The following is a 25,123-nucleotide window of genomic DNA, read 5'->3' on the forward strand; positions in this document are numbered from 1 at the left end:
TGGGAGGAATGGGGTGGCTGGGTGATAGACTTTGAGGAGGGTATGTGCTATGGTGAGCGCTGTGAATTGTGTAAGACTGTTGAATCACTGACCTGTACCTCTGAAACAAATAATACATTATATGTTAAAAAAAAAAGAAGATAGGGCGCCTGGGTGGCTCGGTTGGTTAAGCGACTGCCTTCGGCTCAGGTCATGATCCTGGAGTCCCGGGATCGAGTCCCTCATCGGGCTCCCTGCTCGGCAGGGAGTCTGCTTCTCCCTCTGACCCTCCCCCTCTCATGCTCTCTGTCTCTCATTCTCTCTCTCTCAAATAAATAAATAAAATCTTAAAAAAAAAAAAAGAAGATAGTAGGAAGGGAAAAATGAAGGGAGAAAATCGGAGGGGGAGACGAACCATGAGAGACTATGGATTCTGAGAAACAAACTGAGGGTTCTAGAGGGGAGGGGGGTGGAGGGGATGGGTTAGCCTGGTGATGGGTATTAAAGAGGGCACGTATTGAATGGAGCACTGGGTGTTATATGCAAATAATGAATCATGGAACACTACATCAAAAACTAACAATGTAATGTAGGGTGATTAACATAACATAATAAAATTAAATTAAAAAAAGAAGAAGAAGAAGCCAGAAGATGTTGGAGCACTGCCTTCAAAACTATAAATAAAAACCATTTCAATAAAAAAAAAAATGGGAAGAGGACCTGAATAGAAATTTTTCAAATAAGAATACAGATGGCCAATAGATACATGAAAACATACCCAACATTACTGATCATCACAGAAATATAAATCAAAAGGTTGAAAAAATAATAATAATAAATTTTTAAAAAACAACGACATATCACTTTACACCTGTCAGAATGACTAGAGTCAAAAAAGACAAGAAATAACAAGGGTTGGTGAGGATATGGAGAAAAAGGAACCCTCTTGCCCTGTTGGTGGGAATGCAAATTTGTGCAGACACTGTGAAAAACACTATGGAGGTTCTTCAAAAAATTAAAAATAGAACTACCATATGATCTCGTAATTCCACTACTGAGTATTTTCCCTAAGAAAACAAAAATACTAATTCTTAAAGATATATGCACCTTTTTGTTTATTGCAGCATTACTTACAATAGCCAAGATACGGAAGCAGCCTAAGTGTCCATTGCTGGGTGAATGGATAAAGAAGATGTGGTATAATATATAATGGAATATTATCCACCATAAAAAAAGAATGAGATCTTGCCATTTGCAACAACACGGATGGACCTAGAGGGTATTAGGCTAGAGGAAACAAGTCAGAGAAAGACAAACACGGTATGATTTCACTTATAGGTGGAATAAAAAAAAATGAATAAACAAACATAAAGCAGAAACAAATCCATAAATACAGAGAACAAACTGACAGTTGCTGGAGGGGAAGAGGGTGAGGGGATGGGCAAAAGAGTGAAAGTGAAAAAGGGGTACAGACTGCTGGTTATGGAATGATTAAGTCATGAGGATGAAAGGTACAGTATAGGGAATATAGTCAATAGTATTGTAATATCATTGTATTGTGACAGATGGTAGCTATACTTGTGAGCACAGCATAACATAGAGAGTTGTCAAATCACTATGTTATATACCTGAAACAACGTAACAGTGGTGTGTCAACTATACAACAGTTAACAACATAAACAGTGGTGTGTCAACTATACTTCATTTAAAAACATACAACCAAAACAATGAGGCTCAGGTAGACAAAGGGGAAGATAGAGGCATGACTTAAGTTGGGCAATATTCTGGTTTTCTGAATGCTTGCGATGAGCTTCACAAGGTGGCAGGCTTTGCAAATGCAAAGACAAACAATTCCATGTCCTGAGCTCAAGAAATTTGTAATCTGGATTTCTGCACATCTGAACAGACATGGTTTCCCTCCCCAGGCTTTGTACTGAAAGATGAGTGTTTGGGCCCTCTGTATCCACTTAACAATAAGGAAAAGAACAATGTGATGCTGTGGTTAAAAGCACGGAAGCCAGTACAGTGCTTGGGTTAAGGGCTTAGACTCTGGAAATCAAACGGCTACTCCTTGTCTTGAACAAGCTACATATTAACCAGAAGCCTTAGTTGTTGAGGTGGTAAGTATCTGTACCTTCCTCTAGGAACTAGTTTAAAAACTGAGTGAGAGAAAGACTGCAAAGTACATTGCACCAAACACGTGTTAGTTTATATTTTTCCTGTATCCACTAGGCATGCATAAATTAATAATCATAGAGAAACTATTTGAAAACCTCACTCGACATACTCCTGAGATCTACTTCATATGTGATGTATGATCTAGGTTGGCTAGCTAGATTATCTTGTGCTCAATAATTAAATCAATTTCTGTTCTCTTGGCCTAAACATACTAGCTGTCTGGGTTAATTTCATAATGTTCTATTTTACACAGAGCTAGATATAATTAAAAGGAAATTCACAAAAAGGTTTTCTTAAAATAGTCTCAATGTATTTTGAGTGAAATATGACCCTCAAACTATCTTCAATTTTCCTAATAAATCTTTCTCATCAATATCAGTTTACTGCCACATAAAATAAAGAGGAGCCATTCATGAAATTTTTGCTAAAGTAATAACTATATAAACAAATATTAAAAACTTAAAACCCTTTCTTACCTTTCAATTTTGGTTTATTCCCACCCCCTCAAAAAAACAAAAACAAACCAAGCACTTTTAAAAATAAAACTGCCCGGCTCTAATAAAATAATACCCTCTCCTCCGCAGTATCTGATTCAGGAAAAAAATATCTCTGTAACAGTACTGAGGGCTGACAACATCAGACATCTTTTAGCAGAAAGTGCTCTTAGGACATACATGGTTCTTAGAATTTATTTTTCATTTTGAGGAAAGTCTATAAAGATTAATATTTCTAAATATTTAGGGAGCCAAAAAAAGGAAAAAAATATCATTTGCTGTGTTATATTCTAAACACTTCCAAATTTTCAATGAAAGAGATAAGAAATTAAATATTTCTCACTGTTTGTAAGGGACACTCATTAATGCTGAAAAAATATTTTTTCCTAACAATCATATTTAAACTTATAATACACTCTGGTTGGGGTTACTCTCATGAAAATAAAAGATGGGCAGGTTGAAAATGCAAGTTGATGATTATTAGCTTGTTTTTTAAATTCAAAAATATCTTTACAAAGCTATTTTAATAAACTCCAAAGGATTTTGTAATTATTTTGTTCCACTGTTTTACAGTGATAAATAGTATTTAATGTTGTTACATCAAATACTGTTTGAGATAAGAAACAGATTAGTGAGTGGGGAGATTAACCATTTTATTGTAATGGAATCTAGTGGGGAAAAGTCTTGTGACTGAATAGGAGAAAGTCCATTATAGTCACTTTACTTCAAAAGGAATCTTGATGTGATTGAAGTACAAATTCAATCTAGAAAGACTTAAAAAAGTAGACAAAAGCGATTTTATTTTTCAATGTATGATGCTATTGTAACAACTCACAAATATTTAGATACATCCTAGTTCCCCTAATTGATGAACATCTGTGGACAGATGGCCTTTCCATAGCAATTGGACACTAAAGGTATTTATTTTCTCTCCTCTGGATGCAGATATGCAAATTTACAAGTCTAACATAATTTCTCTAACACTCAACTGTGAAAATTCAAGTTTTCAATCACTTGGAAAAACTCTTCTCCTTTCTTGACTTTTTTGAAGATGTTAATCGCAATAACTGTAGAATATCTCTAATTTTTTACTCCAGTAAATATTCTATATCCATCCCTGAATATGATGAACTCAAAGATTTCCAAACACAGCCACATGGAATTTCTTTTAAATGCATACTTGGGATAGCACTTTCAAAGTTCCCATCACATTCAATCCCCTTACAAATTAGTGATGGTTCATGATGAAACGGGTTGTAGATGGTTGACACTGATACATTTAATTTATTTAGTCAAACGCTTTTCCTGCAGTTGTGTTCACATGGCTGCCTCCTGTAAATTATTCAAACTCTTCCTATTTCTCCTTTTTCCACTTTTAATTGTATCCCAGCAGGAAATAACAGCAAGTTAACTCAGCCTCCATTTCGTCAATTTCTCCATGAAGGAGTCCTCATATAAAAAGTATTCTTTTCTCCAAACATAAAAATACCGTTAGCCCCAAATGGAATTTTGAGATGTTTTCTGAAATGACTTGATGTAGTCTTGCAGATCAACCAAAAATATGTACTAGCTTAATTCGCCAATGTGCACGTTGGTCTTGGCTAAAGCAGAACATTTACATTGGGTGTGAGGTTACTAAGAGTGTAACTCCATGGAAGCATAGATTTGTGTGTCTTTGTCTTGTTCACTGCTGTATCCTCAGTACATAGAGGTTTGATGGCCCAAAGTAACTACTCAATAACCACTGTGGAATCATAAGTAAATAAAATTAATTGAAAAAGCCTTTAAAAAACTGTGAAAATTTTTATTTTATGTCTAGTAGACTTACCAACCAAAGAGGGTAGTTAGAAAGATAGAATTGTGCTCTAAAAATCTTACACAGAGAATTATGGGAACATGGAAATTAAAGTGCAGCTCCCTTACCCTCTCCTCCAATATGGCAGCTTCTCCAGAGCCTATGGTTTCTGGGTCTGTGGGCAGTGAGGGAGGCCTTGGGCTATTCTAACAATGAAAATGGCTGGTAGAAAATTTCATCCCTGTTCCCAGTCAGAGATCAGCATTAAGAAGCATGAGTTTGGTCCACAGAGACCTATAGACCCCTAGGGGAAGAGTGAGATCAGCTCCCCACAAGAGGACCACATCGTCCCGATCTTCTGAAGAGCAACAAGTAGCTGAACCAGTGGGCTGAGTGCCCCCAACTCCTGAAGCAGTGAGATTTCAAGGAGACTGGGGATATGGGGAACAGGAAAGCTCCTTCCAGGAAGGAGAATGGCCAAAGTGTTTCAACATTTCCTTTCCTTCATTTACAGAAAACCTGTACTTGGAATATCTGAACAACAAGCAAAGAAAATGAGCACAACCACACACACACACAACCAGACCCATTAAGGGGGTCCAGTGGCAGAAACAGGAATATATACCCAGTGAAATAAAGTTCCTGGAAAAGATAGAAAAATTTCATAAAAAAACTAAAAGCACTAAAAAGATTCAGGAGCACCACCAAGATGTTCTTCAGCTAATAACGATCATTTTCTAATTTGACATCTACCAGATGAATATAAGGAGAGTATGGTTGTTTGAGACCCAAATTAGATCAACTGATAAAATACATAAAGTTTAAAAAAATTACTAATACACACATACACATGCTATTTATATACATATACATATCACATACATACACAGAGAGAGAGAGAGAGAGCGACTACAAAATAGATACAGAAGATTTAACCTAAAAAATAAAGAGTTTCAGAAGGAGAAAAAGAAACAGTTGGGAGAGCCATAGTTATTAAATAAATAATGGAAATATAATTTCTTAATCTAAAAATGAAAACAAGAGAAAAGAGATCAGGCAAATTCTGGTGAAAATTTCTTAAACTTCAACAATAGGGAATATCTTACAATGTTCCAGGCAGAAAGAATAAGCCACCTACAAAGGAGAGAATATAAGAGTGTCATCTGACTATGTTTTCAACTATATAGTCTCAAGTCAGTGGGATACCCTTTACTATCTACTGAAATGAGAGAATGAAACTCAAAATCTTATACCATTTATGTGTCAGAGGAAGATATTGGAGAACAGCAAAATTCAGTAGTACACCATCCACGTTCTTTACAGGAGAAAAATGCTTAAATCAATATAAGGGGATAACAAATGAAAGAGAATAGAGATGCAAAGATAGGGTAACAGAGGAAAGCAGCCCAATTTCTGGTAGCTCAGAGCTAGGTCTCGGCATTCTCCCATTGAACATAAACAATCTCACAGCACATGAGCATCAGACAAAGCCCTTCTGTCCTTGATGGTCATGTCAAAAACAAAACCACTCTGTAATCATGTCCGAACTCAGACCAAAATATGAACATGGTCCAAACCAGAAAAGAGCAGACATCTTCCTTTCCAGCTAATACCAGTGATGTCTGCTACTCTACCAATTATATCTGTAGCTTCACTCACGTTTTTAAGATGCCCAATAATAGAACAACACCTGTTCCTTGCAGTATCCAACCCACTTCCTTAAGCCATCCCCCAAATCCCTAAACATAAACCTGAATTCTATAAATCCTTTCTACCATCCTCTAAGGCTCCCCATGGTTTCTTATGGTATCAGCTGCCTCATTGTCATAAACAATAAATTCAACTTGCTCAACTACAGGTATATCCCTGGTGGTCTTCAGCTGAATGACACTGACACTGAGGATAAAGAGAAGAGGAAACAGTAGTGAGCAAGGAACTCTCTCCTTTATAAAAATGGGTAAAGTTAAACTAACTGGGAATTTGTAAAAAAAAAAAAAAGCTTAATGTAAAGAACCTTGAAATTGAAGAAATACACTGCAAGTGAAAGTCTATTAGGGTAGAATTAAGAGTGCCAAACTATTTCAGTAAACCCTAAAACTGTTGAGGGTAGGAAGACTGGTGTACCTCAGGGTAGAGAAAACTGGAAAAGTAAAAGCAATGCAAATGATCTCATGAGGAGGGCAGGCAGAGGAAAGGATAACTTTGTAACAAACATATTTTCATTTATTCAACAACTATGCATTAATTGCCTTACTGTACACAAGTTATTTTTCCAAGTACCCCAGATACAACAATAAATGAAGCCATACAATTTTTGCCCTCGTGGAGCTTTTATTATATTAGGGAAAGACAGCAAATAAAATATACATATAATGTGTTTACATATGGTAAAGATGTCTGAAGAAAAATAAAACTGGATAAGGAACCAGAATATGATGGGAGATGCTCTTGTAAATACTCTGTTGAGGGCACCTGGGTGGCTCAGTTGGTTGAGCGACTGCCTTCGGCTCAGGTCATGATCCTGGAGTCCCGGGATCGAGTCCCACATCGGGCTCCCTGCTCGGCAGGGAGCCTGCTTCTCCCTCTGACCCTCCCCCCTCTCATGCTCTATCTCATTCTCTCTCAAATAAATAAATAAAATCTTTAAAAAAAAAACAAACAAACAACTCTGTTGAAACAACAATCCGGCAGAGACCTGAATAGAGTCAGGAAGCTCCACACATACCTTGGGTAGTTTAGCAAGGCAGAAGAAAAAGTGAGAGTAAATGTCCCTGAATTGACTATTCCTGTGTTTTATTTTTTTAATATTTTATTTATTTATTTGAGAGAGAGAGCACGAGAGAGGAGAGGGGCAGAGGGAAAGGGGCAGAGAGAGAGAGACTCCCCACTGGGCAGGGAGCCCCATGCAGGGCTCCATCACAGGATCCTGGGATCATGACCTGAGCCGAAGGCAGACACTTAACCGACTGAGCCACCCAGGTGCCCCTCTTTCTGTGTTTTGTAACAACAAGAAGCCTAGTGAGGCTGGAGCACAGTCAATGAGGAAAGGTAACAAGACAAGAGAGAAGCCAGGGACCAGGTCATGCAGGATTTTGGATTTTGAACAAATAGAGCATTTTCTTACAGAACAAGAAATCACACACTCGGCAGCTACATTGGTTCAGTTGCCCAGAATCTATGCCAAGCTGTTTTCTAACCTTCCTCTTCCTCTACCCTTAGAACACTGACTTTTCATTGTCTTCATTCTCCATTACCTCGCAGCAGATAGGGTTGCTGCAGCTCATGGAATCATGTCCTCACACTAGAGGCCAAGCAGGAATGAAGCAGAAATGTAAAAGCTTTCTCTCCTGAAGATCTGTGGGGTTTTTCTTCTTTTTTTAATCAGAAAAGGATTCTTCTTAGGTCTCCTTGATTAGACTATGCCACAGGCCTGGATTTAGAGTGAGCTCTGACAAAAGGAAATGGGATGTCAATTATACCATAGGGGTAACACTAACCATCCCTAGGAATGGGCTCTTAGAGGCCACCCTTTTCCAGATCAAGGTATAAGTTGGAGTTCTATTAGCAAGATAAAAAGGGAGAAGGAGGAATGGCGATGGAATACGCAACCAAAAAGTCTGCTACCAAAATCCACAATATCTAAAAGTTCAAGGAAGGAAATTCAGGTGTCACATCACATTTTTCAAATGCTAAGGAAGCATGTGAAAAAAACTCAAATTAGCATTTAATCCCAATGAAACTATTTGTAAAATCAGAAGATTTTACAAAAACCAAGAGAATATATTATCCTCAACTTTAACTCAATATTATCTTTATCTCATTTGAAATCAGAGCTGAAAGCAATGGCCACTATTCCATTTCTCTAAAGATTTTATTTATTTATTTGATAGAGAGGGAGAGCACAAGCAGGGGGAGCAGAGGCAGAGGGAGAAGCAGACTCCCCACTGAACAGGGAGCTCGATGCAGGGCTTGATCCCAGGACCCTGAGATCATGACCTGAGCCAAAGGCAGATGCCCAACTGACTGAGCCACCCAGGCGCCCCTCCATTTTTATTTCATAGTCTTAGAGGATCTAGTGAATGCAATAAATCATGAAAATTAAATCATCTATACAAATGTTTAGAAAAAAGAAAATATAAAACTGCCTCTTTTTCTGATAGGATCAGAAAATATAAGATACTCTACTATAAAGTAACTGGTAGAATTAATATACAATTCGGGGACGGTGCTCAGTACCAAAATCAATAGGTTTTCTCTATTCACAAAATGCACCTGGAAACATAAATCAGAATATATTTTATCCTCAACTAGTAAAAAAAAAATAGAAAAACACCATAAAATGTTAAGGAATACATTTAGCAAGAAAGACAGTAATTCTATGAAGAAAAAAGAAAATCTTCTTGATGAGAACCAGTGGAAAGATACAATTTTTTTTTTGGATGGAAAGATTTACTATCACATGCACACACTCACACACACAACAAGCCTTCTAATACATAAATTTAATCTAGTTTTTATTAAAATCCAGCAGCCAGGATTTTTTACTAGATAAAGTGATCTTAAATTTTATATGAAAGCATTCAATAATGTCTTGTTAAAAGCCGTGAAATAGAAGCATATGAATAATCCCCAAAGAAATGTGTTAATATTCTTATTTTTATAGATCACAGTACTGAAGCTCAGAAGTTAACTATGCTGTCCAGGGTTACATTCCTAGTCAGTGAACTGGGACTCAAATTCAAGTCAGCCTAACTCCAAAGCACATATTATTGTCATGGAGTCACACTGAGTCTATAATTATTAGGATGATTGCCTGACACACCTATCAGCTTCACTAATGCATTTTTGTTGGATATTAAACTATTTTTGTTGGATATAAAAATAAGAGTCAGAGACTAATAATCTTATCCTTTTTAAAATTTACTCATTTAATTTACTAATTATTTACTACTAAATCAGTTTTATTATTTATTATGTAATTATATATAATAAATTATAATAAATAAAAGTTTACTTACTCATATGAGCCAGGCATCTACTATACTCCCCATGTCCTAGGTGAGGACATTTCCTCTATATACATGTCCTGATTTGGTCTTCAAGGGCCTACTGATGTGATACTGAGTTGAACAAAAAGAAATTCAAGGAAAGAAACCATTCTATTGAAGTCTTTGCATTCTTTCCCTGCAAACCAACCCTGGTATTGCTAGACCTCCTAAAGTCTGAGGAGGAACAGAGACCACACGGATTTCCAGAAGAGAAAAGTAATCCAAGGGTCCATTCAAAAGTTCACTCACAACAAACTGACACAAATATGGGAATATGACCCAAAAGGGGAAAAGGTACATGTTTGTGTGTTTGGGGAAGGGTAGAAGCTTTGGGTCCTCTCAAGAATCTAAACTATGCAATTCATAGATTATTTTGACTCAATTTCTATAGGAAAATTTCAGAATAGAAAGTTAATGTTTCTGTTAATGAACCCCTACTGAGCAAAGTGCTTAATGTTCATAATTTTTATTATGATATATTTTGTGCAATTCAATTAGAAATGTTGAATAACGGGCACCTGGGTGGCTCAGTCGTTAAGCGTCTGCCTTCGGCTCAGGTCATGATCCCAGGGTCCTGGGATCGAGCCCCACATCAGGCTCCCTGCTCAGCGGGAAGCCTGCTTCACCCTCTCCCACTCCCCCTGCTTGTGTTCCCTCTCTCACTGTCTCTCTCTGTCAAATAAATAAATAAATAAAATCTTTAAAAAAAAAAAAAAGAAAGAAAGAAATGTTGAATGAGGAAAGATACTTTTTGTCAAAGCTCTTCAAGTAAATTCAATAAATACTTTCTAGTATACATTATGAGCAAGGAACTGGACTATTACAATAAAAGCTGATTAAAATATTGTTCCCAGGGAATTTACAATCTCATGTGTAGAACAAGAATATACACTTCAAGAAATAATGTGATGGTACCAAAGACACTATGGAAGCACAAATCATGTGAAAAGATTTATTTTACTAAGAAGATTCAAGAAGGAACTATATAAACTGGGACTGGAAGTCTTTTTTTTCAAATACATTTAATTTTTTTAATTCCATTATAGTTAACATACAGTGTTATATTAGTTTCAGGTATACAACATACTGATTCAACAATTCCATACATCATGCAGTGCTCACCATGACAAGCACACTCCTTAATCCCCATCACCTATTTAACCCATCTCTCCACCCATCTCCCCTCTAGTTACCATCTATTTGTTCTTTATAGTTAAGAGCCTATTTCTTGGCTCTCTTTTTTTGCCTTTGCTAATGAGCAATGTTTTGTTTCTTAAATTCCACATATGAGTGAAATCATATGGTGTTCATCTTTCTCTGACTGACTTATTTTATTAGCATTATATTCTAGCTCCATCCATGTCATTGCAAATGGCAAGATTTCATTCTTTTTGATGGCTAAATAATATTCCATCGTATTACCACATCTTTATCCATTCATCTATGGATGGATGCGTGAGCTGCTTCCATAATTTGGCTATTGTAAATAATGCTGCTACAAAGATAAGTGTGCGGGACTGGAAGTCTTTGCTAGTCTACTGACAGGTGAGGATGGGAAGAAGAGAAAGAAGTCATTAGGTGAGAAAACACATGGAGACTAGAAAGTACAGGTTATGCCAAGGCTGAGGCAAGCCTGCATGGCTGGAGCACAAACAGCTGGGATGAGATGTGTGTGCTTCACAGGGGAGGTGGGCAGGGAGATAGCATGGGCAGGGGGCGTAAAGGGAGACAGAGAAAGCAAGATGAGAACTGGATTGTGAAAGGAGTATGCCAGAATTTGTACTTCCTCTTTAGGTTATGGAGACCCACCAAAAAAATTTTAGTAGGTTGTGAGGGAATAATCCAGGAATTTCTCTTCCCACTTGAAATACATTGAGACCGCCCTTTCTTTCTTTCCTGTAAGATGTTTTCTGAAAAGAGATCTGCAAAGAATTTAGAAATATTCCATAATAAATTTTCTATAAACAAACAAACAATAGACGAAAACATATGTCTAAGTATCTATATTCTAAGTGCAGACAAAGGCCACTGACTTGCTTCCCATTAGCTCCCCCATGAAAGCTCCCTTGCACCTCAATCTTGTACTGAAATGAACTGGCTTCTCTCCAGGTAAGAACACAAATCAGGCTCCTAATCTGCTCACCACTGAATGTCAACGATGTCTCCTCTTGTTGGAATTGTTTCTGTAAATCAGAAGCCAAGACTAGCTGGGCTACTGGTACTTGCTAGGGAATTGCGAACTGATTGGCACTGGGAACCTGCCAAGAATACTAATATTTGGAAGTGATAGTTTAACAGGAATCCATTCATTTAAATTATACAAGTCCTATTATATTAAAATGTAATATAAACAGGAGATTCCTAGACAGCATTATCTCTGATTCCACAGAGGATTCCGGCATTGAAATACGGTGTAGTATTGTGCCTTCTACCTTTGAGAGTATGGAAATAAGGACTATGCACTTTAAAAATATTTCTGCATCTTCTTTTATATAAATAGAAAAAAAAAAAAAACACACAAAGATACTGACCACTGTGTTTTACCTCTTCTTTATATTTGGCCTGCTAAGATAAATTTTATATTCTTTTACTTTCAAAGTAAGGCTTATAGGCTGTTCTGTCAGAAACTAAATCCTGAACAATTTATTACAAAGGGAATACTGTGCTGAATTTAGGAAGCTCAGAGACAAATTAATGGCCCAATGATAAGATTCTGTTGCATTCAGACATCTGGTATGATCTCTTCCTTCCTATGAACCATCTCTGCTCTATTTTAAAATTCAATTTGATTTAACAAACATTTACTGAGTATCTACAATATACCTAGGAGTAGGCTAGACATTTGGGATGCAGATATAAATAAGTATCTTATCTTGCACTTTAAAAAGATATGTAAGCTACCGCAAGTCCAGTAAATGGAAGAACGTACATCATAAATAAATATGCCAACATGCATAATACACATTCAATTTTCTAGGAGAAAAGTTGTGTCTAATTTAGCCTTTCTTTTTCTTTTTTTTTTTTTCCAATATGCAAGTATAGAAAATTGAGTTGATAAATCATGTAAAGCTCTAAATAAAGAAAAACTGTGATTGCTTTCAGGCTTCCTGGCTCAGGTATTTCTGCAGGGATTTGTGTTATCCTGGTCTATCAACTCCAGACAAGGGACTGGACAGGGATGGAATCTAAAGGCCCTTGGGTGTCGAGTTTCATCCAAAATTCAGGAAATGGCATCAAGAATGGGCAGTGGGGTCAATAACTGTTGTGTTGGCACAGAATGCTCTGAGAGCCACACTCAAAATCCTAATGCAGAGTCCAGCGAGGGACAGGACAGGACAGACCAAGCACAGGACAGAGCCCATCCTGAGGCTCAGGAAACCTCTGATGACTCTGCTCCATGCAACATAATCAGCTCTGGCCTCAGCTGGTTGTAGGTTCAGCCCCTTAAACTGTTATTCTCATCCCAGGGACGCCTTAAAAGAACATCAGAGCTCCTGATAATGAGATCTACAAAAGCCAGAATTTCCAAAAAGGAGCTGACAGTATCTTTGTAGGCAAGGTGCACAATACACATTTATTTGTGTATTCTCTCAACTCTTCTCTGTCATAAAATATATATCGTAGCAGAAGCAATATTTTGCCAAGATTTTATAGCTGGCAACTTCAGATCAATGGCTTAGAAGGCATACATTCTCAATTTTACAGTGACTTTTTCTTCTCCAGTGAATACCTGCATTGGCAGGGGGGGGAGGGGGGGGCTTTTGCATTGGTGAAACCTGGGATATATCAGGGGAAAGATCAAAGAAGTGGTTTTATAATGAGTATTGAAGTATCCTAGAAGAGTGCCTTTTTATCTTCCAGAAATAGTCATATACTTGAAATTAAAGAGTCATTCTGGTGTATTCCTGGACCTATGCTTTAAAATATTGCTTTGCCACTTTTCACTAAAAAGAATCTGAAAACTAAAAGGTCATCGTTCCCCACCAGCTTGCTCTCAGATGCATGTATGTCTACACCCCTGAACTGGGATCTCACTGAGGCCATCTATACTACACTTATCTAGGAATCCTGAATCGCTTATATTTAGGTAATTACATGTGAGATTTTCCAGTTTCAGGGTTTATTTTTGCATCTCACTTACACCATGTTTTACCCCTTTCTTCCTATTGAAACTCTCCCCACTGTGCTTCATTACTGCTGGATCCTGAATGAGCCATGCACTCTGAAACTAAGTACCACAAGAGTCTACCATTTTAACCAGAATAGCGAGGACGACAGCAAGCACTACAGGAAGCAGAAAAAAGAGGAGTGGCCACCACTGTGTCCTCCCTAAATCCTAGTCACAGGGGTGACAATGACCAAAAAACCGACAGCATCCCAGAGTGCCACAGTTTTCCGAGCCAGCCAGCACCAGTACCACGTGGCCCACCCCTCCCCCAGCAGAGAGACCCCCTTCTCAAACCCATTCAGGCTGCCTCTCCTATGGGGGCCACATTCAGATGTAGAAGAGGCAGGTGGCATTCTGGGCTGTGCCATCTCAAGGTCCAAGAGAGGAAAAGCTGAGGAAAGAGTTCATAGTTCCTAGCAAGGCAGGCAGGAAAGCATTTCAGCTTTTCCATGGACAAGAACAGGATTTTCCAACTTTCATTTCACATATCACCTTCATAATCCCTTTTGTGCTGTCTGTTGTATGAGTTCCCTTTAAATCAATCCATTGTAAAAATACGGAAATGTATCCTTAAAGGAACCAAAGAGTCTCATGGGCCTGTTATATTTATTTCTAAAGTATGTAAAACAGAAAATGTTTCAAATAAAGTGTTTGCCCACGGATCACCTAAAATGTAGACTATTAGGAGTCATGGCTTGAAATTAAGAACTTCCCAATCTATAACCACACTTGCAAGTTTTTTGTTTTTAGGATTTTATTTATTTATTTGAGAGGGAGAGAGAGAGGGAAAGAGAGCGAGAGAGCACACGCAGGGGAAGCAGCAGAGGGAGAGGGAGAAGCAGACTCCCTGCTGAGCAGGGAGCCAGAGAGGGGGCTCGATCCCAGGACCCTGGGATCATGACCTGAGCCAAAGGCAGACACTTAACCCACTGAGCCACGCAGCTCCCCCCTGGCCCACACATACTTGCAAGTTTTAAGCATAAATATTGTCAGTTCATTTGGAAACTCAGGAAGCAAAAGCATTGCAGATGATTGGTTTTAGGAAGCTATGTAATGAGTGCAGCTTCTGTTTGGTGCGGTTTCAGCAGCTCTTGTTACTGCTCCATCATGGGCTCTCCTCCCATTCCTGCAACCTGCAGAGCCGCTACAGCAGCCAGGCATCTTCCTCACACAGATCTGCGCCTCGTAAACAAAGCATCTGAAACTCTAGCAGGATTAGGTGCCCTATAGCCAGAAATCCTCAGAATAGGATCCTCAGATCAAAAGACAAGGAAAGTCAGACCTTGAAAGGAAAATAGTCTAATTACCTGTTTTCAGGAGTCCATGGGAAATTTATTAACAATCAATTGGCCATTACAGAGAATGGACATAATGGTTAACAAGATGGAAGAAACAGTCTCTGCACTAACACGGCTGTTAATGAAAGAACAAAATGCAGAACTGACTTGAAGGGTGCTGACAGTATAATGTCTGTAGCCATGAAAATGAGGCACTAGGAAAGCTAATTAGCAGGTAACTGTGCAACACACAAAAACAATTTTTCTTCAATGGGAAACACCAAAAACATTCAGACCTTTAGTGTATTAAAAGGCAATCTACAACTGAATAAACATCTTTTTGATTGGACAAAACAGTTACACACAGTGAAATGCAAAGATCTTATTTATACAATTCAGTGAGTTTTGACAAATGTATACCCTGCTTTAGCCAACAACCCAGTGGAGATCCAGAAACTTCACCATTCCAGAAAGTTCTCTGTTGCCACCTTCCACTCAACTTCTCTTCCTCCTCCCCCAGCCACAAGGAACTGTCATTCTGGTTTCTATCACAAAAAGTTCTTGAACTTCAAATAAACATATTGTAAAGTAAGAACTTCCATGTTTCCTACTTCCATGTTTCCTTCTAGAAATTTCTTTTTTTTTTTTTTAAAGATTTTATTTATTTATTTGGGAGAGAATGAGAGAGAGCACATGAGAGGGGGGAGGGTCAGAGGGAGAAGCAGACTCCCTGCCGAGCAGGGAGCCCGATGCGGGACTCGATCCCGGGACTCCAGGACCATGACCTGAGCGAAGGCAGTCGCTTAACCAACTGAGCCACCCAGGCGCCCCTCCTTCTAGAAATTTCTGTCTGGCTTCTTTCTCTTAATATTTCTGAAACTCACATTATTATGTGTATGCATAATTTATTCTCTCTCTTTAGTGTGTAATACCACAATTTATTTATTCATTCTTCCATTGAAGGACATTTGGGTTGCCTCCAGTTTGGGAATATTATGAATAAAATAACTACAAAAACTGTGAACAGGTTTTTGTTTTGAGATATATTTTCATTTTTCTTGTGTAAATACCAAGGTGTGGAATTCTGGGGTGGGGAGTAAGGATATGTTTATATTTCTAAGAAACTGCCAGTTTTTCAAAGCATTTGTACCATTTTACATCCTGATGTGTGAAGGTTTCAGTTGCTCCACATCCTCACCACCGTTTGTCCATCTTTTAGCATTAGCTATTCTTTTTTTTTTTTTTAAGATTTTATTTATTTATTTGAGAGACAGAGCAAGAGAGAACATAAGCAGTGGGAGGGGGAGAGGAAGAGGCAGAGGGAGAAGCAGACTCCCTACTGAGCAGGGAGGGCGATTAGGGGCTCCATGTGGGGCTCCATGTGGGGCTCGATCCCAGGACCCCAAGATCATGACCTGAGCTGAAGGCAGACACTTAACCGACTGAACCGCCCAGGGGCCCTAGCATTAGCTATTCTAGAGGATACAAAATAGGATTTTACTGCGATTTTAACTCCTGATGAACAATAACTTGAGAGTATTTTTCATATGCTTGTCATTTGCATATGTTCTTGTGTGAGTATCTCTTCAAGCCTTTTGTCCATCTTTAAATTGGGCTATTGGTCTTTTAATTATTGGTTTCATTAGTTTTTAAAATATTCTAAATGCAAGTCCCTTGTCAGGAAGGAATAATGCAAATATTTTCTGCAGTGTCTTGTCTTTGTCTTTTCATTTGCAAAATTTGTCTTTTGATGAACACTTTTTCATTTGATGAACTACCATTTATCAATTTTTTTTCTTTAAGGTTAATGGTTTTGTCTATTGCCTTTGCCTGTTCCAAGGTTGCAATGCTATTCTCCCATGTTTTCTTCTAGAAAATTACAAGTTCAGCTTTTATGTTTATGTCTATGATCCATTTCAAATTAATTTTCTTGAATGGAATGAAATAGGGGTCAAAAGTCATATTTCCCCATATGTCAATCCGATGTTCCAACACCATCTGTGGGAAAGATCTTCTGTACTCCATTCCATTGCCTTGGTGCCTTTGTCAAAAATTAATAGACCAGATACATGTGAATCTATTGTGTACTTTTTATGTTCTTTTAATCTGTGTCTATTTTTATGCCAAGCCACACTGTCTTGATTATTGTAAGTTTATAGCAAATTTTAAAGTCAGGTAGTATGAGTCCTCTCACTTTGTCCTTCTTTATCATGATTGCTTTGTATATATGGGTCCTTTATATTCCATATATATTTTAGAATCAGCTTATCAATTTGTTTAAAAAGTTAAGATTTTTTATTGGTATTGTGTTGAATCTATATTTTGCAGTTTTTGAGTATATTGTTTTATAAATAACAATCATGTTGATTGGCTTAAAGTGTGGTTTAACTCTTTTACATCCTTATTGATTGATTATCTTTTTGTCCGATTTTCCTACTGATTACTAAGAGTTGTTAAAATTGCTGATTGTGAATTTATCTAATTTTCCCTCTAGTGCTGGCGGTTTTGCCTAATATATCTTGAAACTATGTTAATAATTGAGTGCACATTAAGGGGGCGCCTGGGTGGCTCAGTCTGTTAAGCATCTGTCTTCAGTTCAGGTCATGATCCTAAGGTCCTGGGATAGAGCCCCATATGGAGCTCTCTACTTGGCAGGGAGTCTGCTTCTCCCTCTCTCTCTGCCCACCACCTTGACTACTTGTGCTCTCTCTCTGCCCACCACCTTGACTACTTGTGCTCTCTCTCTGCCCACCACCTTGACTACTTGTGCTCTCTCTCTGTCAAATAAATAAATAAATAAAATCTGCACATTAAGATTGTTTTGAATCGACCCTTTTCTCATTATAAAAACTTTCCCCCTTTGTAACTGGCAATACTTTTTTCTGATTTCCATTGTGTCTAATATTCATAAAGCACATAGATTTTTGATGTTTGTTGTTGGCATAGCACATCTATTTTTATCTTTGATTTTTTTTATTTTTAATTTTTTAATTTTTTCATTGTATTATGATATAATTGCCATACCACACTGTATAAGTTTAAGGTATACAGCACAATGATTTGATGTGATACATTGTGAAATGATTATCAAATAAGTTTAGTTGACATTCATCATCTCATATAGATAAACACACATACACAAATGTTTCTTTTCCTTATGATGAGAACTTTTAGGATTTACTCTATTAGTAGCTTTCAAATATACCATAAAGCAGTATAATGTATCTATACATCCACTTAAATTTTTTTTTATAATGTTTTCTTTTTTTTTTCTTTTTTTTTAAAGACTTTATTTATTTATTTATTTGAGAGAGAGAATGAGAGACAGAGAGCATGAGAGGGAGGAGGGTCAGAGGGAGAAGCAGGCTCCCCGCCGAGCAGGGAACCAGATGCAGGGCTCGATCCCAGGACCCCGGAATCATGACCTGAGCCGAAGGCAGATCCTTAATGACTGAGCCAGCCAGGTGCCCCTGACAATATATAGCTTTTAATTGGAGTGTTTAATCAATTTATTTGATTGCAATTATTGGTGTGTTGAAATTTTCTATAGCATCATAACATATTTGCTAATTTGTCAGTTATGATTTTTATATAACTGTTCCTCTTCTCTTTAGGCCTTCTTTAAGGTCATTTTATTTTATTTTCTCTGCTGGTTCAAAGCTACATCTCTTTGAACCTACTTTTTGTAGGAGTTATAAATGCATCCTTTATTTATCACAGTCTACTGAAAAATTAATATTCTACTTCATGTAAAATACAAGAATCTTATTGCAATATAATTTCATTTATTCATACCATTTCTATATCATATATTTTACATCTCTGTGATATAATACTCATAATGCAATTCCATTATTTTTATTTTTGTCTTTTAAGGAAATAATTAAAAATATTTATCTAGATATTTATAATTTCTGATGTTATTCTTTGCTATTTGTGGATCTGATTTTCTCTCATCATTTCTCTCGAGCTTCAAGAGTTTCCTTTAGCATTTCTTGCAGTGCAGTTCTGATGCCAACAGATTACTTTAGATTTTGTTTATCTGAAAACTGTCTTTACTTTATCATGACTTTTGAAGGACATTTTTAACTTGGTATAGTATACTAAGTTATTACATGACCTTTTCTTCTTCCAAAACTTTAAAGATGATATCCATTGTTTTTCTGGTCTTCACTGTTACTGATGAAATATTAGCCATAATTCATTTGATATACATATATTCCCTATATATAATGTGTCTTTTTGTTTTCTTCTGGCATCTTTGAAGACTTTACCTTAGGTAATCAACAGTTTGATTATAACATGTGGTTCTCTTTGTACTTATTTTTCTTGGGGTTTACTAATTTCTCGAATCTGTAAGTTGATTTTTCTTTATGACATTAGGAAACTTCCGTCATTTCTTCTTCAAGTACTATTTCTTTTTCCATCCTCTTCTTTCTATCAATTTTATATTGCTCCATGTCACTGAGGTTCTGTTCATTTTTTTTTATAATACTTTATCCCTTTCCTTAAGGTTTTACATCTTTTCATTAGTTTTTCTTTAAGTTCACTAGCTCTTTTCTCTTAATGAGCAATCTGCTGGTAAGCCCATTACAGGAATTTTTCATTTCTGATATATTACTTTTAAGTTTCAGAATTTCTGCTTGGTTCTTTTTTTACTTTCAGTTTCTCTGCTGAGTTCTTTTCATGCATCATTGACATGTCTTCCTTTAAATATTCCTGGACATATTTATAGTAGAGTTTTTAAAGTCCTTGTCTGTTCATTCCAATACTTTGATTAACCAGAAGTCTGTTTCTATTGTCTATGCTTCCTCTAAATTCTGGATCACTTTTTTTATTTATTGTGCTGGTTCTTTGAATATCTAATACATTTTTTTATTCTGGCCATCATGGCTCAAGTCAAGTGGAGTCTAAATTACATTGTCCTCCTTTAAAGGACATTGGTATTTGTTAGACTAATGGCAGGATCTCTGTATCCTGCCAGGAATGGTTTTATGCTTTATATAGTAGGTCTATTTTGTTTTATTCCCTATTTGTTTTATTTTATTTTATTTAGAGTATAATGACTCTTAACTCTTGAACATGGCTTTTGGTAGTACCAATTGCCTGAAGGGTGGTCAGGGAGGCTTCCTTACTCTGCTCCACCAGAAATCCAGTGGCTCCCAGGACTGCAAGGTATCACCTCTATGTTCATCTCTTGGTCCTGCAGCAGCCTCTCTGTGCTGGGCTTTACCGGGCCTCACTCTGAACATGTGTGGCCCAGTCCACAGCCAGTGTCTTGAGACATAACCACACCAACTCCTTAGTTCCACTGTCTCTCTCTATATTCTGCTTCACAAATTTCAGTCCTGATCCCCAGTACCTGTCTCCTCCTATCAGCAAGACCACTTCTCTCTGGGCAGGCTCCTGTTTCACCTTCAGAAATCACCCTACGGTGTCTCTCTTCTCTCAAGGTCACAGTCCTGCCCTGAGTAGTGTTTAACACCTGAAAACCATTGCCTCATCTATTTTGCCCAGCATTATAGCTGTTTATGTCAAAAGAGTAATTCAATATCAGTCACTTCATCTTCCAGAAGCAGAAGTCTACAGGTAATTAAAGCAGGATTTTAAAAATAAATAAAGTGAACTTTATTCAAGGACATATCCTAAGCCCATGTTAACTTATCTTAATCCTTTCCATAAAACAAAAAAGTTTAAATCCCCTTGTTTTGGATTTCTAATTGGGGAAACAGCTTTATATAAACAAATTTTATCTCAACTTTAAAGATGACCATATATTAGATGGTTTCAGAGAAGATGATAAATTTTAATACCACATAAGCTATGTCACATAAAGGATAATGACTCACCTTCCTTTCCAGTGAAAGAGGTCAGTCATCAGCCACAACCCACAGCCCACAGAGGGAGAGTTTGCAAAACTGCACTGCCCAGAAGGGTCAGAAGTCTGAGTGACTGATACAGCCATCATCAGTAACACTCATCCACTTACACTTCTATACATCACCACAAACATGCCTAGGTCTAAATTTAATTTTGGAGAAAACCATATGCTCAAAAATACAAATCTCTTTCTATTCAATTACAAACTAGTAATTATACAGGTTCAGAAAATACCCTAAGGAAGAGATATCTTATGTACAGAATAGTCTATCCAATACTGTTTTGCAGGTTCATTAAAAACTTAGCTGAAATACACTTATTCTTTAATAACAAACTTATATTTGATAGTATTTATCGTAGATTTTCAAAAGTACTTAGTTTTGGGGCATTTTTTTGAAAAGTGCATTCTATACATTTTATTAAAATTGAAATTCAGTGATCAATAAAATTTAACTATTAACAATTAAATTATGCAAATCAAAAGAAAAATATATAAGTCAAAGATCAAAAGAATAGTATCTTACGTGGTAAAAGTTTGGAGTACTAGGAAAAATAAAATTCAAAAAAATAGTGAGAAAGTAGGCATTTATTCACCATTGAAAATAAACTGTAGAAATATTAGTTGAATTCTAAAAAGAATCAGAGGCACCTGGTGGCTCAGTTGGTTAACTGTCTGACTTCAGCTCAGGTCACGATCTCAGGATCCTGGGATTGAGCCCCATGTCAGGCTCTGAGCTTAGCGGGGAGCCTGCTTCCCTTCTTCTCTGTCTCTCCCTACCCCACTCATGCTTGTGCGCTTGCTCTCTCTCTCAAATAAATAAAATCTTAAAAAAAATAAAGTAAAAACAGTCAAAATAATTAGTTTATTGTGATGATTGACTTAAACAACTCAAAACTATTCCTACTGAAGAAAACATTGAAAATTGCTATTCCCATTAAATTAAGCATGACTGCTAGTAATTATAAATTCCTAGCCTTTTAATTTTAACCTTCCTTAGCACTCTATGGAATAGTGCCTGAAACAAATAGATGAACTAATAAATTGGGAAATATGCTAACATAATACACACACCAAAAAAGGTAATTTTAATAGACAAAGCTGAATATTTAGGTAAATGCAAAATTAATATGAAGCATATGCGTACTGCATAGCACATCATCTCTAATTTTTATAAATGGTCATTAGGATAGAGCTTGAGGTCATCTGAAGTACAATAATTGCTTTATTTCTAGTTTCTCTCCTTAAGTCCAGTGATGTTGCTTAGCAATGTAGAGCTTTGTTACCATTCTAAAATACTTCTCCTCAATTACTAACTTAAGAAATAAAAATCAGAACTGACATAATAGACCTACACTAGTAATCTTCCATGCTCTTCAATCTGAATTTTTTTCTCTACATTTCCAACCTATTGTGTCCTATTTAAACCCAGGAAAAAGATACCCTGAATTTCTACACAACTAAGTTATAGCCTTGAATAGTTATTTTTCTTCAGCATCTAAGAAGTCATGGAAAATTCCAACAAAATAAATGGTAAGCTTCAAATTCAAAAGAGTGAATATTGTTCAATATATTTTCTCGATTTCAACATTAAAATAATTACAAAGTTCACATTATGGTAATGGTCACAGAAATCATTTTATGCTAATAGAATTGTATTAGAAAAATTATATATTACAAAAAATGTATACCGTGATACACTAAATTATACTAAATAATACTTTAAATATGTTACAAAAGCTTCTTCTATTCCTTTAATATAAATAATATTTGACCATGTTTCATAGCACTTAGATTTACTCTATTAGTTCTTCATAAAAACTGGTCTTTAAACTGGAAATGAAAAGATTATTTGGTTTAAAGAAGAAGAAATTGAACTAACTATGTAACAACTGAAGTAGTAGGCTTGCAACTTGGGGAAAATGGCAGAGAAAACTCAGAGACAGTCTCAGACCCAACTGAATTTTACCAGTGCTGAATCCCAGAATTATATGATCACAGCAGACTTCAGGGAATCATAGATCCTAGACAGCACCCAACCTCCCTCACAAAGGATGAGTGAAGGATAGTGACAAAGAGTCTTTGAAAACTCTAGCCAGGTTCCTCTGAGCCTGATTCTTGAATAGGCCCATTAACTGTGACCTAAAACGACTCAAACAAACACTAACACAGTTTCTAAAAGCTCTAGGTCACATCCCTAGGATGACCCTAGTCCTCCTCAACGTGCCCACCTGAGAAAACTCAAGGTTGACAAAAGAGTTTACTATTTGTTCCAGGCAACACCTGAAGATATGCGTCTCCCAGTCTCTGTGGGAGGAGTGGAGCTGGACTTCCATACTTGCCAGCTGGCAAACCCAGAAGAGATTCACAGGGACCAAACCCCCAGTTCCTGCTTTTCATAATTTTTCACTTCCTTGACTCTACAAAGCGTCTGCTCACCCCCCTCCCTATTCCCTCACTCTCCCTTTAAAGTGCCCCATTGTGGGGCACCTGGGTGGTTCAGTGGGTTAAGCGTCTGCTTTCCACTCAGGTCATGATCTCGGGGTCCTGGGATCAAGCCTCGCATCGGGCTCCCTGTGCTCGCTCCCTCTCTCAAGTAAATAAATAAAATCTTAAAAAAATAATAAAAATAAATAATAAAATGCCCATCGCCTCTGTGTAAACTGAACTTGAGGTTCCATTCACACTGGAACTCAATAACTTAAAACAATAGTTATTACCAATTAAAATCTGTTCTCACCGCTTTAACTAGCATCAGGCTTTGTTTATTTTTGACAGTATAAGTAACTACAGGCACACTTGTAATCTCAAGAGCCCTGATCCCTCACAGCTTCCAAAAAATTCCTTTTTTCAAATGGGACACAATTTGGTCTCAGAGTAACAGATGAGTGCTGTGTGTATGTGTGTGTGTGTGTGTATACAAGTTGTCTCAGGAAAAAAAAGTTTAGGGTTTCTTAGTTTTTATATTTCATTCCTCATGTAGATAAAGAGCTCCTATGACTACCACTCTTCAGCCACCTGATACACATAGATCCCTGGCTTATTTATAATAAGAAATATTATAAGAAATAGAAAAAGAATACCCTGTTAAAAACATTGTTAGACATAAACTTCTTAGATAATCTGTGACTAAATTTCCTTGAAATGTTTACAGGATGTCTAGTGGAGGTCAGCGCTTGGCCCTAATGTCCTTGAGAAGGGCAGGATGGAGCTGGGACCACTGTTAACGCCTTCCTTCCCACCTAGGGCACTACTGGATCCATAACTATGAGCTCAGGACCATAGTCAGACGTTTGTGTCATCGTGCTATACCTGGGGCAAATATACAAAGGGGCAAGTACAAGGGCCAGACTGATAAGATCTGCATCTCTTCCTGGCAAATTGCAAGAATATATGAGTAAACAAATGATTTACTACAAGTTGGTTTTATATGACCAATATTAATTTTGTTGGCATCAATAGAGTGGCATGCAAGAACTTGTCATAGACACACATCTTGATTTCAGGGAGTAAATACAATACAGACAATCCCCTTTTGATTCTTATGAAGAAAAGCAGCAAGTGTACTGCATAATATAACTGTGATGTAGTTTCATGAATTAATTGATGGTTAAACTATGGTAATCAAACATAGTTATTACTCAGACCACTAATCCTTTTAAACTAAAAAACTAGTTACATGGTACAGAGCCACTTTTAGGCTTTATTCTGTTTGAAGTGTCTTTGTTTTGGTTTGGAGAATAACTAGATAAAAGTATAGATGTATGTATTAGGTGACACAAAGTGAAAAAGAGTTTAGTTTTTTATCGGATAACCAGAACTGGAATAATTAAAAATCAAGAGGTTCTCAGCTGGTTGGAACGACTGGCTGAAACCAATACACTAATACAGGCATAATAAGAAAGTACTATGTCTGGATTTTAACCAAATAATTCTTTAAGTACAGAACAAGGGTTGGCAAATGTGCCCATGAGCCAAATCTATCCCCCCACTTGTTTTTGTAAATAAAATTTAATTGAGACAAACCCACACCCATTCCTTTATGTACTGTCCATGGCTGCTTTTAAGCTACAATGGCTAGTTGAGTTGTTGGAATGGAGACTGAATGGCCTACCAAGACTGAAAGATTTTTTCTGAATGTTATCTGTCCAACAAGGTATTTGGAAACTTAATAAAGTGATAACTTCTGTGTCTCTAACCTTCCTGCCCGAGAACTCAGATGGAGACTCAGTGCTCTTCAATGGGATGCTATTTAATATTTGAGGCAAGAATTTCTCATTGTGCAGGGCTCCCTGTTCACTGAAGG

General features: G+C 37.0%; 1 protein-coding gene across 2 annotated transcripts in view; it reads right to left on the reverse strand.

Annotated features, from left to right (window-relative positions):
* Positions 1-25,123, reverse strand: part of NKAIN3 (sodium/potassium transporting ATPase interacting 3) — a 631,576-nt gene that overhangs the window by 579,822 nt on the left and 26,631 nt on the right. The window lies entirely within an intron of this gene.

This window comes from Mirounga angustirostris, unplaced genomic scaffold (assembly GCF_029215605.1).
Source record: "Mirounga angustirostris isolate CCGP_5_RB_7025 unplaced genomic scaffold, mMirAng1.0.hap1 SCAF_4, whole genome shotgun sequence".
Taxonomy (NCBI): Eukaryota; Metazoa; Chordata; class Mammalia; order Carnivora; family Phocidae; genus Mirounga; species Mirounga angustirostris.